General features: G+C 49.0%; 1 non-coding gene across 1 annotated transcript; it reads left to right on the top strand.

Moving 5' to 3' along the window:
• Positions 1-860: 860 nt before the first annotated feature.
• Trnat-ggu (transfer RNA threonine (anticodon GGU)) lies at positions 861-933 on the top strand. The gene has a single exon. It is a non-coding gene; the product is annotated as a tRNA-Thr (tRNA).
• The last annotated feature ends 11,787 nt before the right edge of the window (positions 934-12,720 follow it).

A 12,720-nucleotide genomic window follows, 5' to 3' on the forward strand; every position in this document is an offset into this window, starting at 1 on the left:
CACTCAGACTACTCGGGGTGAAGGAGACTTTGTTTTTATCCCCGGGCAGTTGCTCGAGTGTCTACGACATGTCGAAAGTGGTTGACCAGCGTCGAACCCTCCTTGGCTACCTTTGCTACCGAGACTGCTAGAACACAGGCCCTCACTGTGCATGTAGCGAATTAGAAATAGGAAATGAGGGGCTCGGTGAATTAAGGAAGAATAGGCGTCGGCAGTCAAGAAAACCTCGCAAAGCAAAAGGGGGAATGCGGAAGGTGATAGAAACAGATGAATGTTTTAAGTCAGAAAGTGGTGAAAAAATGCCCGGGTGGGATCCGAACCCCGGACCTCCATGTATGTATATATATATATATATATATATAGACAGAAGATAAGGGTTGGCAGTCAAGAAAACCTCGGAAAGCAAAGGGGAGGTTGTGGTGGGTCATAGAAAGAGATGAAGAATTTTTTGAGTCGAAAAGAAAGTGGGCATTTTTTCACCACTTTCTTTTCGACTCAAAAAATTCTTCATGTCTTTCTATGACCCACCACAACCCCCCCTTTGCTTTCCGGGGTTTTCTTGACTGCCAACCCTTATCTTCTGTCTTATTTCACGGAGCCCCTCATTTCCCCTTTTCTGATTCGCTACATGCTTAGCGAGGGCCTCTGCTCTGGCAGTCTTGGTGCCAAAGGGAGCTTAAGAGGGTTCAATGCTGGTCGACCACTCTCGTCATGTCGTAGACACTCGAGTCACGGCACGGGGGTTAAAAAGAAGGTCCTCTTCACCCCGAGTAGTCCGAGTGGCGCTGGCTACCACTCCTAAGTGCAGGAAACTAAAATACGTTAACATAAATACCCGAGAAAGTGCTGGAGAAACAGCCCCGCCGGTAGCGTAGTGGTTATCGCACCAGACCGGTATTCTGGAGGTCGTGGGTTCGTATCCCACCCGGCGGGCATTTTTTCACCACTTTCTTTTCGACTCAAAAAATTCTTCATCTCTTTCTATGACCCACCACAACCTCCCCTTTGCTTTCCTTTTCTGATTCGCTATATATATATATATATATATATATATATATATATATATATATATATGTATATATATTTATATATATATATATATATATATATATATATATATATATATATGTATATATATTTATATATTTATATATATTTATATATATATATATATTTCAGGAAAATATTTGGTGGACACTGGCAAGTCGTAGCAAAAAAAAGACACACGTCGAAAAAGAAAAAGGAACCTTTTCTTTTTTCGACGTGTGTCTCTTTTTTGCTATATATATATATATATATATATATATATATATTGAAAAATGAAACATGTCGAAAGACGATTGGTTTAACATTTCGACCAAGGACCGGCCTTCGTCGGATTCTGACGAAGGCCGGTCAGGAAGGGTTTCTTACGTACAGAGCTTCGAACTAACGTCTCCGGCCTAGAATACCCTTCTTTGAGCTCCAATGTTTCGTATCTAATTCGAAGGTTCGATAAACACTCGGTCCGAGAGATAAATGCCTGACGAGCAGATACCGCCGTATGCAATTTACCGACACTCGCCTCCGCACGTCACTTTGATAACAACTGCTTCGCCGCCTTTTTATTCTAGGAGTTCTTAGAGGTCCACAAGTTTCTCCACTAAACTTGTTTTAACACGATATTGTTACTGGGCTCATTTTTCAATATAACCGCAGCTCCTAACCGTCCGCTATCAGTCGTGCTTATCAGGCGTCCATTGAAACACGTCACCGCGGCCATCGGGAAGCAATGACTTAGGCAGCAAGGTTACAGAGCTGCGCTGAACCTGTAATTTGGCGCAATGGAAACAGAAGTTGGGAAAAGAGGACAATGAAAGAATTCCGGGAACGAAAGAAAGGACGTGGTTTTCATCACGTGCCGCGACTGCACATTGCAGTTTGTTGTATGCCCAGTTGATGGTAGAATGCCCGGCAGACACGCTCGCGAGGCGTGTCCGCAACTTACGTCATCAGAGCGGGTTTACACAAGAAGATCAAAAATATAAATTTCCGGTAAGTCATGCCCCGAGCTTACTGGCGGCTTACGAGGCATGCCGTGGTGGAAGCCCCCCGGAAGAAAATTTTTACTACTTAAGGATCTCTAATGTGCGCCGAAACCTCGACACACTGGCGTTTTTGTTTCCTCCTTTCATCAGGACAACGACCACCACGAACGGGTATTGAATCTGCGGTCTTGTGCTCAGCAGTGCAATACCTTATCCACTCAGCCAAAGTGCTGTGTTTTCCATGTAGGCCTGTCCTCATTATCTCTTCCTACTTTTAATGAAGAGCAGTTGGAAGGAGCGCTGGGAGGCTCTGATACAGAGGTCCAGATGCTTCTGGTCACCCGTGCTGCCAACGTCGCTGCCGGCCTCAAACCGGTGGCCACACCGCTTCGTAGACCAGCCTAAGGCTCAATAAAACGATTCCTTCTTCTCCTCCTCCACTGGGATTTCTGCCGGCACCCACAGAGGATGACCTCTCATAAGCCCACTACACAGCGTCTAATCGCACAGGTTTTCAAAATACTATTCAATATTCCAACAGTTATGTTTCGGCTGAAAGCTCGGTTTGATAAACGAATGATGAAGCCACGCGGCCAAGTTGAAAGTCACCCTAACAACAGGTACGAATATCATCCCAAAGAATAGCAAAAAGCAACTTAAGAACTATTCTACAGAAGCGGGTAGTCCCAACCCACAATCGCCAAAAACTGAAAATGTTTTACCAATTATTGCAATAAACGAAACGTTTAACAAGAAAGAGCAAGAAAAAGAGAAACCAAAACCATAATACTCATGCAAAAACTGATAATGACCCCAATACTGGAGAGCCTGCCCCTTGTTTACCCGCAACAACGAAAGTGAAAGAAACACCATCGTTAGGACACCATATAGGGCAGTTCTCAATATCGCAATTTTGACCATGCGACGAACTAAGAAAGAGTGGGCCACCAAGGTAATAAAATGAACATGCATAGACGGGTTTAGAACGATGGACGACCATGTACTCGATAGACGAATGATGTAGCAGTATTCGAAGCAAAGAATGGTCTCGGGAAGTGCAGGACACCAGCGGGGGATGGTTAATAGGAGAGGCCTTTACGCCGCAGTCGTCCTAAATAGAATGTTGGTGATAATGACCATAAATACGTCCTCAACTTGTGTCTTCCAAACGCATTTGAAGAAGTCTTAGAAACAATGCACTCTCCTAGGACCAAGAAAGCGGATGTAAAAACGAAAAAGAAAGGGGCCATCCTATTCCATTTGAAAAGAAACAGGCACCCCCAAAAAGCACTCAAAACAGAGAGGAATGTACAGCCAAACTCACACCTTTGAAAACAAACTGCCGCATGCCATAATGAACATGGCCGCGATTCAGTGACACGCATAAAAACTCTCCTCTACCAAAAATATGGATACAACCCTACACACGAACGGGCGGTATGGCATGCTTAAGACCATTCGGGGAAAGTTTCAATATCATGAAACCACAGTATGCATTTACTGCTGGATGTGCGAAACCACGAGGGCTGAATGGTCGTAGTTGACTACTCTGGCAAGCGGATGTATCAAATAAAAGAATGACATTATTACGGACTCACACAGGATATTATACAGCCTTCTTGAGACAGAATATCAAGTGCTCCGGAACGATATTCCCATCCATAATGCAGAAAGTTAGCCACGTCACCAAGGACAGTCGGATCCAACGGTTTGAAAGTCAACGACGCACTATGCAAGAGGTACACAATGTCACATACCGGGTTCCTTACGACCACGACTACCGCACTTCTTCTTCGGAAAACGTTAAGAACGAATCTTCATCCTATGCCTCGGAGCAGAATCTTTCCCCTCGTACAACCAGGCCTTAAAGGCGAACAATCACAAGCTGTGTGGACGAAAAACCAAAAGAGTTATCTGAAAATCCGTGTGCAAAGAGTTTTTCGGTGACGAAACCAGACATTACTCTTAGAACTCTTCTAAAATAGGGGAAACATCCGCCCTCTTTCGGACAACCTAGACCTGTCCAAGGGTATGGGCAGGGGAGAACCACTCAAAAATAAAATATTGCACTTCTTCGAAGCATGGGAGGCGGATTGGACCCACTCGTTACCTCAAGATCAGCACGAGCTGATTGAGAGGGCAAGGGAAGGAGCTGTTGCATCTCGGGCCGTAGACTCACGTTAAACCTTTACGCTCTGCATTCTCCTTCGTAAACCCCTCCCATTTTCGAAAACCGCAACTATTTCTTCCTGTACAAATATATTCTCTCTCTCTCTCTCTGAAAGAAGCAAAATTGTTCAGCCAGGCCTAGACGTCTCGGAATAAACATTTTGGTTCAGTGACACTCAATCCCCCTCGCTCACACTGACCAACCCCTTGCGTTTGCAACCTTTTACACTGACATTTTAAACAACAGAAGCAAAAAGAGCCTTTGCTTCCCGTGGGACACGCCAATTAAAAACCTTGGTTACTAGTCTTCCACTTTTCATAACCTTGCGAGCACGGGAAACATAGATTGGTAATGCCGTAGCGGCGTACGGAAACGATCCGTTGGAGTCAAATTATCGCTGTCGCACCTTAATTCATATGATAAAAATGTAGATGTTTTTGAAGCTTTTTTTCTTCAAGATAACTGCTTCATCTCTGCTTCGTGACATCTGGTTGAGGTGTTTGTTACGCACCCTCTATGCTCCCGTCGCTTTCTGGAAGCCGACAAGCCAGCCCAAACAGAGCAAGCCACCGATTGCAAGGTTTACTGGCAGAGTTTGGTCTCCTACCTAGAATGAACTAAGACAACGCACGCTACAATCGACAACATGGTGGAATAAGCCACTACTCCCACCGTCCAGCAACAGCCCTGGGAACCACCATCCTTCCGCGGATCCACCCGAGAAGACCCTGACGAGTGGTGGGGGAAAAGAAACGAGTCCGCATATTTCGCAGGTGGGATGACGAAGAAACATTCTGCAATATTTTCTTCTATTTATAACATACAGCCCGAACGTGGTTCGAGAACAATGAAAGCTCCCTAACGGATTTGACACTCCCTGAAAGCGATTTTCTTAAAACATTATCAACCGTTGTGCGGAAAGAACGAAATGCACTTTTGTTAGAAACACGCACGCAATACACCAACGAATGGGCCATGACCTTCATTGAGGAGATGAAGCAACTAATTTACCACGTGGACCCAGAAATGAAGGAAGAACCGAAGCTCCGGTTTCTGCTGCCTTCAGTGAAGCAAGACTCTTTGCTTGCCTTCTCCGCAACTCCCTTAACACGGTGGCCGAATTCCCTGTTGAGTCGACCGTATTGGACAAGACATGGAAATTCGTACCAGGCAGTACGACCACCTAATAAATGCGCTAGCTTCGAAGACGATCGGTGCCGCTGCTATTCGCTCGGATACATAACCGATAGAGGCGAGGAGAATAAACATTTTTTGAGCGTGAGTGCTCATGGCAGCGCACACGCCCGGTGGAGGGCATCCTTATTCCGGGATACCCAGGCTGCGACTTGCCGTCCAGGCCCTCTTGACCAGTTCTTGCTGGTGTCCAAAGCCCGTATCGACCAGACGATCCATCTACTGCTCAAAAGGTGGGAAGGGGATTGGGGGTACGTTTGGAGTTTGTTGCCACTCCCATACCTGGTAGTACAGGGTGCTAGGTGTAGGACAGAAATTGAAATAACACCGAAAGTTGGGCGAGTTGGTAACTCATGTTGAATCACACACGGCGCGCAAAACAATGGGACGAAAGACGGAGTAGGGAGTAGGTCAGAGCTTGTACCCCGCGTGCCACAAGCTATGACCTACTCCGCAGCTGTTCGTCGACTCCTCCCTGCTCCAACCCGTCGTCAAGAGGCCCCGCCATCAAGATGAATCGCCGAAACAGAAATCCACACGGACGCCACTAATACAAGCAAACCGGTTGCAAAAATTACACCATCTTCCCGTGGGGAAACCTGATGAGGATGCGAAGCATCATGTGGGTTTCGTGTGGTTTCATTGTGTCCTCGTTATGTTGAGTGATGTGGTGTTTAGTACAGACAGAGGGAATTCCGCGTCCGGGTTCACACCGGTGGCAAAGGCACGCAAGTACTGTTGTGTTACGGTGAGTAGGCTGTAGTTGTCGAGGCGCGAAAATTCGTTCATCATGTTCTTGTCGATGTTGTCGTCTCTGTAGTAGAATTGGTAGCCTCCGTCAGCGTTGGTGAGGTAAACGTTGTTGAACTTGGTGGACTGGCTGAGAGCAACGTACACGCCCTTGTCTTCGCCGCTTTGTCTTCTCCTTCTTCTTCAGCGGTTCCCCAACGTGGAGATGACGACGGTGGTTGAACGCGAAGCTATCTCGTGATACAGTCTTTGGTTGGCCAATCACTAGGGCAATCATGCCAAAATCATCATCAGAGGCGCTGCGGACGGGGAACGGATGCGGGACATCCCCCGAGAAAGAGATGATTCCCATCTAAAAAGTAATCGCCTTTGCCAGCCGTGGTCTGAAGAAGGAAGAGAAAAACTACTCATCCTCTGAGACAATGCCTCGCAATTATATTGGCCATTTAAAAATTTCGCCCATACGTGTAGGGTAGACCATTCAAGGTCGTGACAGCTCACCATGCGCTGCGTTGCTTTGGCAATTTCAAGGCCAGTCTACCCCTCTTGGGCGGTGGAGCTTGCACCTGGAAGAGTTAGACGCTAAAACCGTTCCTTAATCTGGCACGAAACATACCGACGCCGAATAACTGCCTCGCGCCCCCGCCGACCCACACCAACACTAAACTACGATGAAGAAAACGCGTCCTTTGGAGTCGTGACGGAGAGCGACGTAGCTACCCAGGAGCTTGCCGACCCCGACATACGTATCATGATCGACTACCTCAAAGGATGCGATGTCGGAGGGTGTAGGGCATTGAGTGAGTGGACAAGATTTACTGAACTTCAAATAAAAAATGGTGCACGCAGGAACCACTCGGGGTGGTTCCCTATTTGCGGGACCCATATGTGTCCAGTATTTCTTCTCATCGAGCCACCAGCTGTTGCTGAACATCGAGGTCACAGCTGGACAGTAAGGTCTCCCATCGCTCGAGCGGGTTGAAATTGGGGGAGGGGGGCAGGGTGTAGGGGGTTTATTGAGTTTTTTGCACTCCCCAATAATGTGCGCAAGAGTGCCGTCTCCCCGGCAGAATGGAAATGTGGTATCGTGTTCTGCAAGGTACATTTTGTGCAGAAGCGCCTGGTGTGCGAGCGACCCTACCTGTAAGCGGCGCAGTATCGTCTGCTGCCCTTTGCTTAGTTGCTCGTGCGGCTTCGAAAGCCTCGTTCTACTTTCTTTGTGTAGGCGGACAATCTTATAACTCGTGACGGGGTGCGGTTGCTCTTCCTCGTCCCGGATGGCTAGTTCTAGGGCATTTCAAAGAGAATTTGCCAGCATTTACCCAGAAAAACTACGTCCTCGGGAAGAAACATTTCAGCCATGGAATGAAATTGAAATATCTTGTTTTCATCCCCGCAGACCTTCGTGATAATAGGTTGGAAGCATGCCACGACGACCCGTCTTGAGGACATCTCAGCACAGCTCGCACAATTGAAAAAATCAAGGCAAAGCACTACTGGCCCCGCCATACATACGACGTCCCCCACTACGTCAGGAGCTGCCTTGACTACCCGCGACGACAAACGCCACCGACGAGACCTGCCGGACTTCTGAAGCCGGTCGCCGTCCCATCGAGGCCCTTCCAACAGATTGAAATAAACCTTTTGGGCCCGTTCCCTACGTCATGATCTGAAAACAAGTAGATTTTGGTGGTGACAGACGACATGAGCGCTACGCAGAGACCGCTGCTGTTCGGAGGGCGACTGCACAAGTCGCGATGTTCTTCATATACCAAATTGTGCTGCGATATAGAGCTCTTGAAGTCCCAATCACGGACCGCGGAAGGGCCTTAACTGTGGAGCATATGCAAGGACTTTTACACGGACAAGCGAGTAACACTCACAAGCGAGTGAACTAATGGAACGTATGAAAAAGATGATTGCGGTTATGGTGTCTATCTACGTCGATATTGAAAATAAGACTTGGGAGTGATTCCTTCCCAAGGTCATGCTCGCGTACAACACGGCTATCCAGGAAACTTCGCAGATGACACCGTTAGAGCTTGTCTACGGTAGACGGCAGGCCACAATGCTTGACGCCATGGTTCCGCAAGTAGAAGACGACGACCTCAACGCCGCCGTTCAAGGATAGCTTCAGCGTGTGGAGGAGACCCACCAGCCCGCACGAGTTTGCACAATGGAGCAGCACCTGGTGGATGCCAGAATCTGCAACCTCCAACGACCAGACGCCGAGTACCACCCAGGGCATCGTGTGTGGGTTTGGACTCCCATCCAATGACGTGGACACAGTGAAAAGCTTCTGCAACGGTATCCTGGAGTCTAGTGGATTAAACAATTTGGCCAACTTACGTACGACGTGATCTCCGATGGTGATTCCGGAACACCACGACGATACATGCGGACCGAAGTCTTCCACGTGGTTCGCCTGAAACCTTACTACGCAAGACGAGGAACATAAATCGTACGTGAAGTGTTTCTTTTTCACCAGCGTCCCACCCTGTCTTGTTTCAACAGAATAAAGTTGGTTATTGAATTGCTTTTTAGAAAAGAGTGAAACTTTGCTTTGAAAATTTGATTTGAAAATTTACTTTGAAACTATGACAATTTGCTTTTTTTCGCCCTTTTCTTTTTTTTTTGCTCGGGAGACATTGTGAGGAGGACAACGTCACGAAAGTTTGAACGCACAAATATAGTGCCCTCCCTTTTCCTGTTCGCTCGCCCCACCATCCAACTTATGCTCTTAAAAGGATACAGTGTAGCACACCGTCTTCCCCTTTATAAGCGTGCGTGCTTCTAGGTTGTATGATAGTCAGATGAAGGCTGGTCCTTTAGTCTAAATGTCAGTAAACCACTGTATGTGTTTTTAGTAGCAAGAAGACGATGTTCCAAAATATTTCTTCTGGCTCCTCAAGAAGTTTCTTGTACTCCTCCAATAAAAAAAATATATATATATATATATATATATATATATATATATATATATATATATATATATATATATATTGTCACGTAGCCAAGGACGAAGCAGTTGTTTGGAAAAGAAACAAGTTTATTGGAGCGAACTTGTGCTCCCCTAACAACTGAAAAGAATACAGAGACGGCGAAGCAGTGGTCAACAAAGTGACGTACGTGCGTCGGCGAGCGTCGCAGAATCGAATGCCCCAGCGTCTGCTCTGCAGGCTTTTTATCTTTTGGCGCGCGTGGTTCTGGAACCGTCGATTCGCATCGAGAACATTGTAGATGCAAGAAGATTATTCCGGGATGTTCACGTAAGATCGGAACGCTCTCCCTATCTGAACAGATAACACATGCGGCACAGAAAGAAAGAATCGAACACGCGCTTCCCTTGGCACGGAGATAACACAGACCGGCGCAGCCGGGTGGTAAAAGAAAAACACAAATAAACAAACCCAATGCATGGTTCGCGGCATTACCCCCCCCTCTAAGAGTGCATCGACCCGATGCTAACATAAGCGACAGTCCGAAAATGAAAATAAAAGTTCGTCATCGTTCGTAGAAAGGTTTTAAGCGAACCACGTGGACGACTTCGGGCCCCGTACGTCGTCGTGATGTGCCGGAGTCACCATCGGGGATCACTTCGTAGGTAATATGCCAACACGTCGCATAATCTGGTAGGGTCCGAAATACCGTCCCAGAAGTTTCTCGCTCAGTCCGCGTCGTCGGATGGGAGTCCAAACCCACACACGATCCCCTGGTTGGTACTCGGCGTCTCGGCGTCGGAGGTTGTAGCGGCCGGCATCCACCAGCTGCTGGTCCCTTATACGAACTCGAGCGAGCTGGCGGGCCTCCTCCGCACGTTGAAGGTATCCTTGGACGTCGGCGTTGAGGTCGTCGTCTTCTACATGCGGAAGCATGGCGTCGAGCATCGTAGTCGGTCGTCTTCCGTAGACAAGCTCGAACGGTGTCATCTGCGTAGTTTCCTGCGTCGCTGTATTGTACGCAAACGTGACATACGGGAGGACTTCGTCCCAAGTCTTATGTTCAACGTCGACGTACATGGACACCATATCCGCAATTGTCTTGTTCAGGCGTTCTGTTAGTCCGTTCGTTTGGGGGTGGTACGCCGTCGTTCTTCGGTGATCCGTGTTGCTGTAGCGTAAGATTCCTTGCATCAGCTCCGCGGTAAAGGCCGTTCCGCGGTCCGTGATTAGGACTTCAGGGGCTCCATGTCGCAGCACAACTTGGTTTATAAAGAACTTGGCGACTTCTTGTGCAGTCCCCCGCGGAAGAGCGGCGGTCTCTGCGTAGCGCGTCATGTAGTCTGTCGCTACGACAATCCACTTGTTCTCCGATCGTGACGTCGGGAACGGGCCTAGAAGGTCCATTCCAATTTGTTGAAAGGGCCTCCGCGGGACGGCGATCGGTTGTAGAAGTCCGGCGCGTCTTGTCGGCGGCGTTTTTCGTCGCTGGCAGTCCCGGCAACTCCGAACGTAGTGGGTGACGTCGGATGTAAGGCGGGGCCAGAAGTACTTCGCCTTAATTTTTGCAATAGTGCGAGCTGTGCCGAGATGTCCGGAAGACGGGTCGTCGTGGGACGCTTCCAAAATTTCGTCACGAAGGTCTGCGGGGATGACAAGTAGATAATTCGTTCTTGTTCCGGGGCTGAAATTCTTCTTCACGAGGACGGAGTTTCTGAGGCTGAATGCTGGTAAGTTACGCTTGAACGCTCTAGGCACGGCGACGTTTCGTCCTTCGAGGTAGTCGATCATTACTCGCAAGTCGGGGTCGGCACGCTGCTGGGCGGCTACGTCGCTCTCCGTAACAACCCCGAAGAACGCACTGTCTTCATCGGAGTCTTGTGGTGGTGGGTCGACAGGGGCGCGGGACAGGCAGTCGGCGTCGGAGTGTTTCCTGCCGGATTTGTAGACGATTGTAATGTCGAACTCTTGCAGGCGCAAACTCCACCGCCCAAGACGGCCAGAGGGGTCCTTCAAATTGGCGAGCCAACACAGCGCATGGTGGTCTGTTACAACCTTGAACGGTCTGCCATACACGTATGGGCGAAATTTTGAAATGGCCCATATAATAGCCAGGCACTCTTTTTCGGAGGCAGAGTAGTTTTTCTCCTCCTTCGACAGACCACGGCTGGCATAGGCGATTACGTTTTCGCACCCGCTTTGTTTTTGGACAAGGACGGCACCCAAGCCTATATCACTGGCGTCCGTGTATATTTTCCGTTTCGGCGTTGTCGTCGAAATGAGCGAGCACGGGCGGGCTTTGCAGGTGTTTTTGCAACTCGCAGAATGCCTTTTCTTGGTCGTCTTGCCAGCTGAAAGCGGTGCTATCTTTCGTCAAGCGCGTTAGCGGCTCTGCAATGCGTGCGAAGTTTGCGACGAAGCGCCGGTAGTATGCGCACAGCCCGAGAAATCTCCGCACGCCCTTCTTGTCTTTCGGCCTTGGGAAGTTCGCTATGGCTGAAGTTTTCGCCGGGTCAGGCAGGACTCCCGCGGCGTTGACGACATGGCCCAAAAACTTCAGTTCCTCGTACGCGAAGCGGCACTTTTCAGGCTTCAGCGTTAAACCCGACGTACGGATGGCCTCGAGTACAGACTGCAACCTTGCGAGGTGTTCGTCGAAAGTCCGGGAGAATACCACAACGTCGTCGAGGTATACGAGGCAGGTGTGCCACTTCAGGCCAGCTAGCACAGTGTCCATGACTCTTTGGAACGTTGCTGGTGCCGTGCATAGCCCAAACGGCATTACCTTGAACTCGTATAGGCCGTCCGGGGTTATGAATGCAGTCTTCTCTCGATCTCTCTCATCCACTTCAATTTGCCAGTAGCCGGTCTTCAGGTCCATCGATGAGAAGTATCTCGCATGGCAGAGGTGGTCGAGGGCGTCGTCGATTCGTGGCAGGGGGTACACGTCCTTTTTGGTGATCTTGTTCAATCGCCGGTAGTCAACGCAGAACCTCAGTGTGCCGTCTTTTTTCTTCACGAGTACGACCGGCGCAGCCCACGGACTTTTCGATGGCTGTATAATGTCGTCGTTGAGCATGTCGTCGACTTGAGTCCGGATGGCTTCGCGCTCGTGGGAAGAGACGCGGTACGGTGACTGTCGGGTAGGTCGGGCTCCATCCTCGGTTATTATCCGGTGCTTCGCCAGAGGTGTTTGACGTAACTTTGAGTTCGACGAAAAACACTCGCTGTAGCGACGCAGCAGAGCCAATAACTTGTTCCTTTCTTCTTGCGGTAGCGCCGGATTCACGTCGAAGGGGTGCGGAAGCTTGAAGGTATCGTCGGGTGCGCGTTCAAAGTCGGCGTCTGCTATCACGTCACTTGCTCGTTGCGTTTCTTCGACGAACGCAATTGCAGCGCCCTTGTTTAAATGCTGGTACTCCTCGGTGAAATTGGTGACCAAAACGTGGGATTTGCGCTGCTTGAACCGCGCAATGCCTCTTGCGACAGACACACCACGGTCAAGAAGCAACCTTCAGTCACTCTCCACGATAGCGTCGACGTCGGGAGCAGCACCTTCACAGTAGACGGTGATCATCAAGCTTGCGCGGGGTGGCAGGGTGACGTGATCATCGGCGATCCTTACAGCTGCACGGTGTTC

The sequence above is a fragment of the Haemaphysalis longicornis genome, unplaced genomic scaffold (assembly GCF_048455015.1).
Source record: "Haemaphysalis longicornis isolate Haplotype H1 unplaced genomic scaffold, Haemaphysalis longicornis Haplotype H1 scaffold_7, whole genome shotgun sequence".
Lineage (NCBI taxonomy): Eukaryota > Metazoa > Arthropoda > Arachnida > Ixodida > Ixodidae > Haemaphysalis > Haemaphysalis longicornis.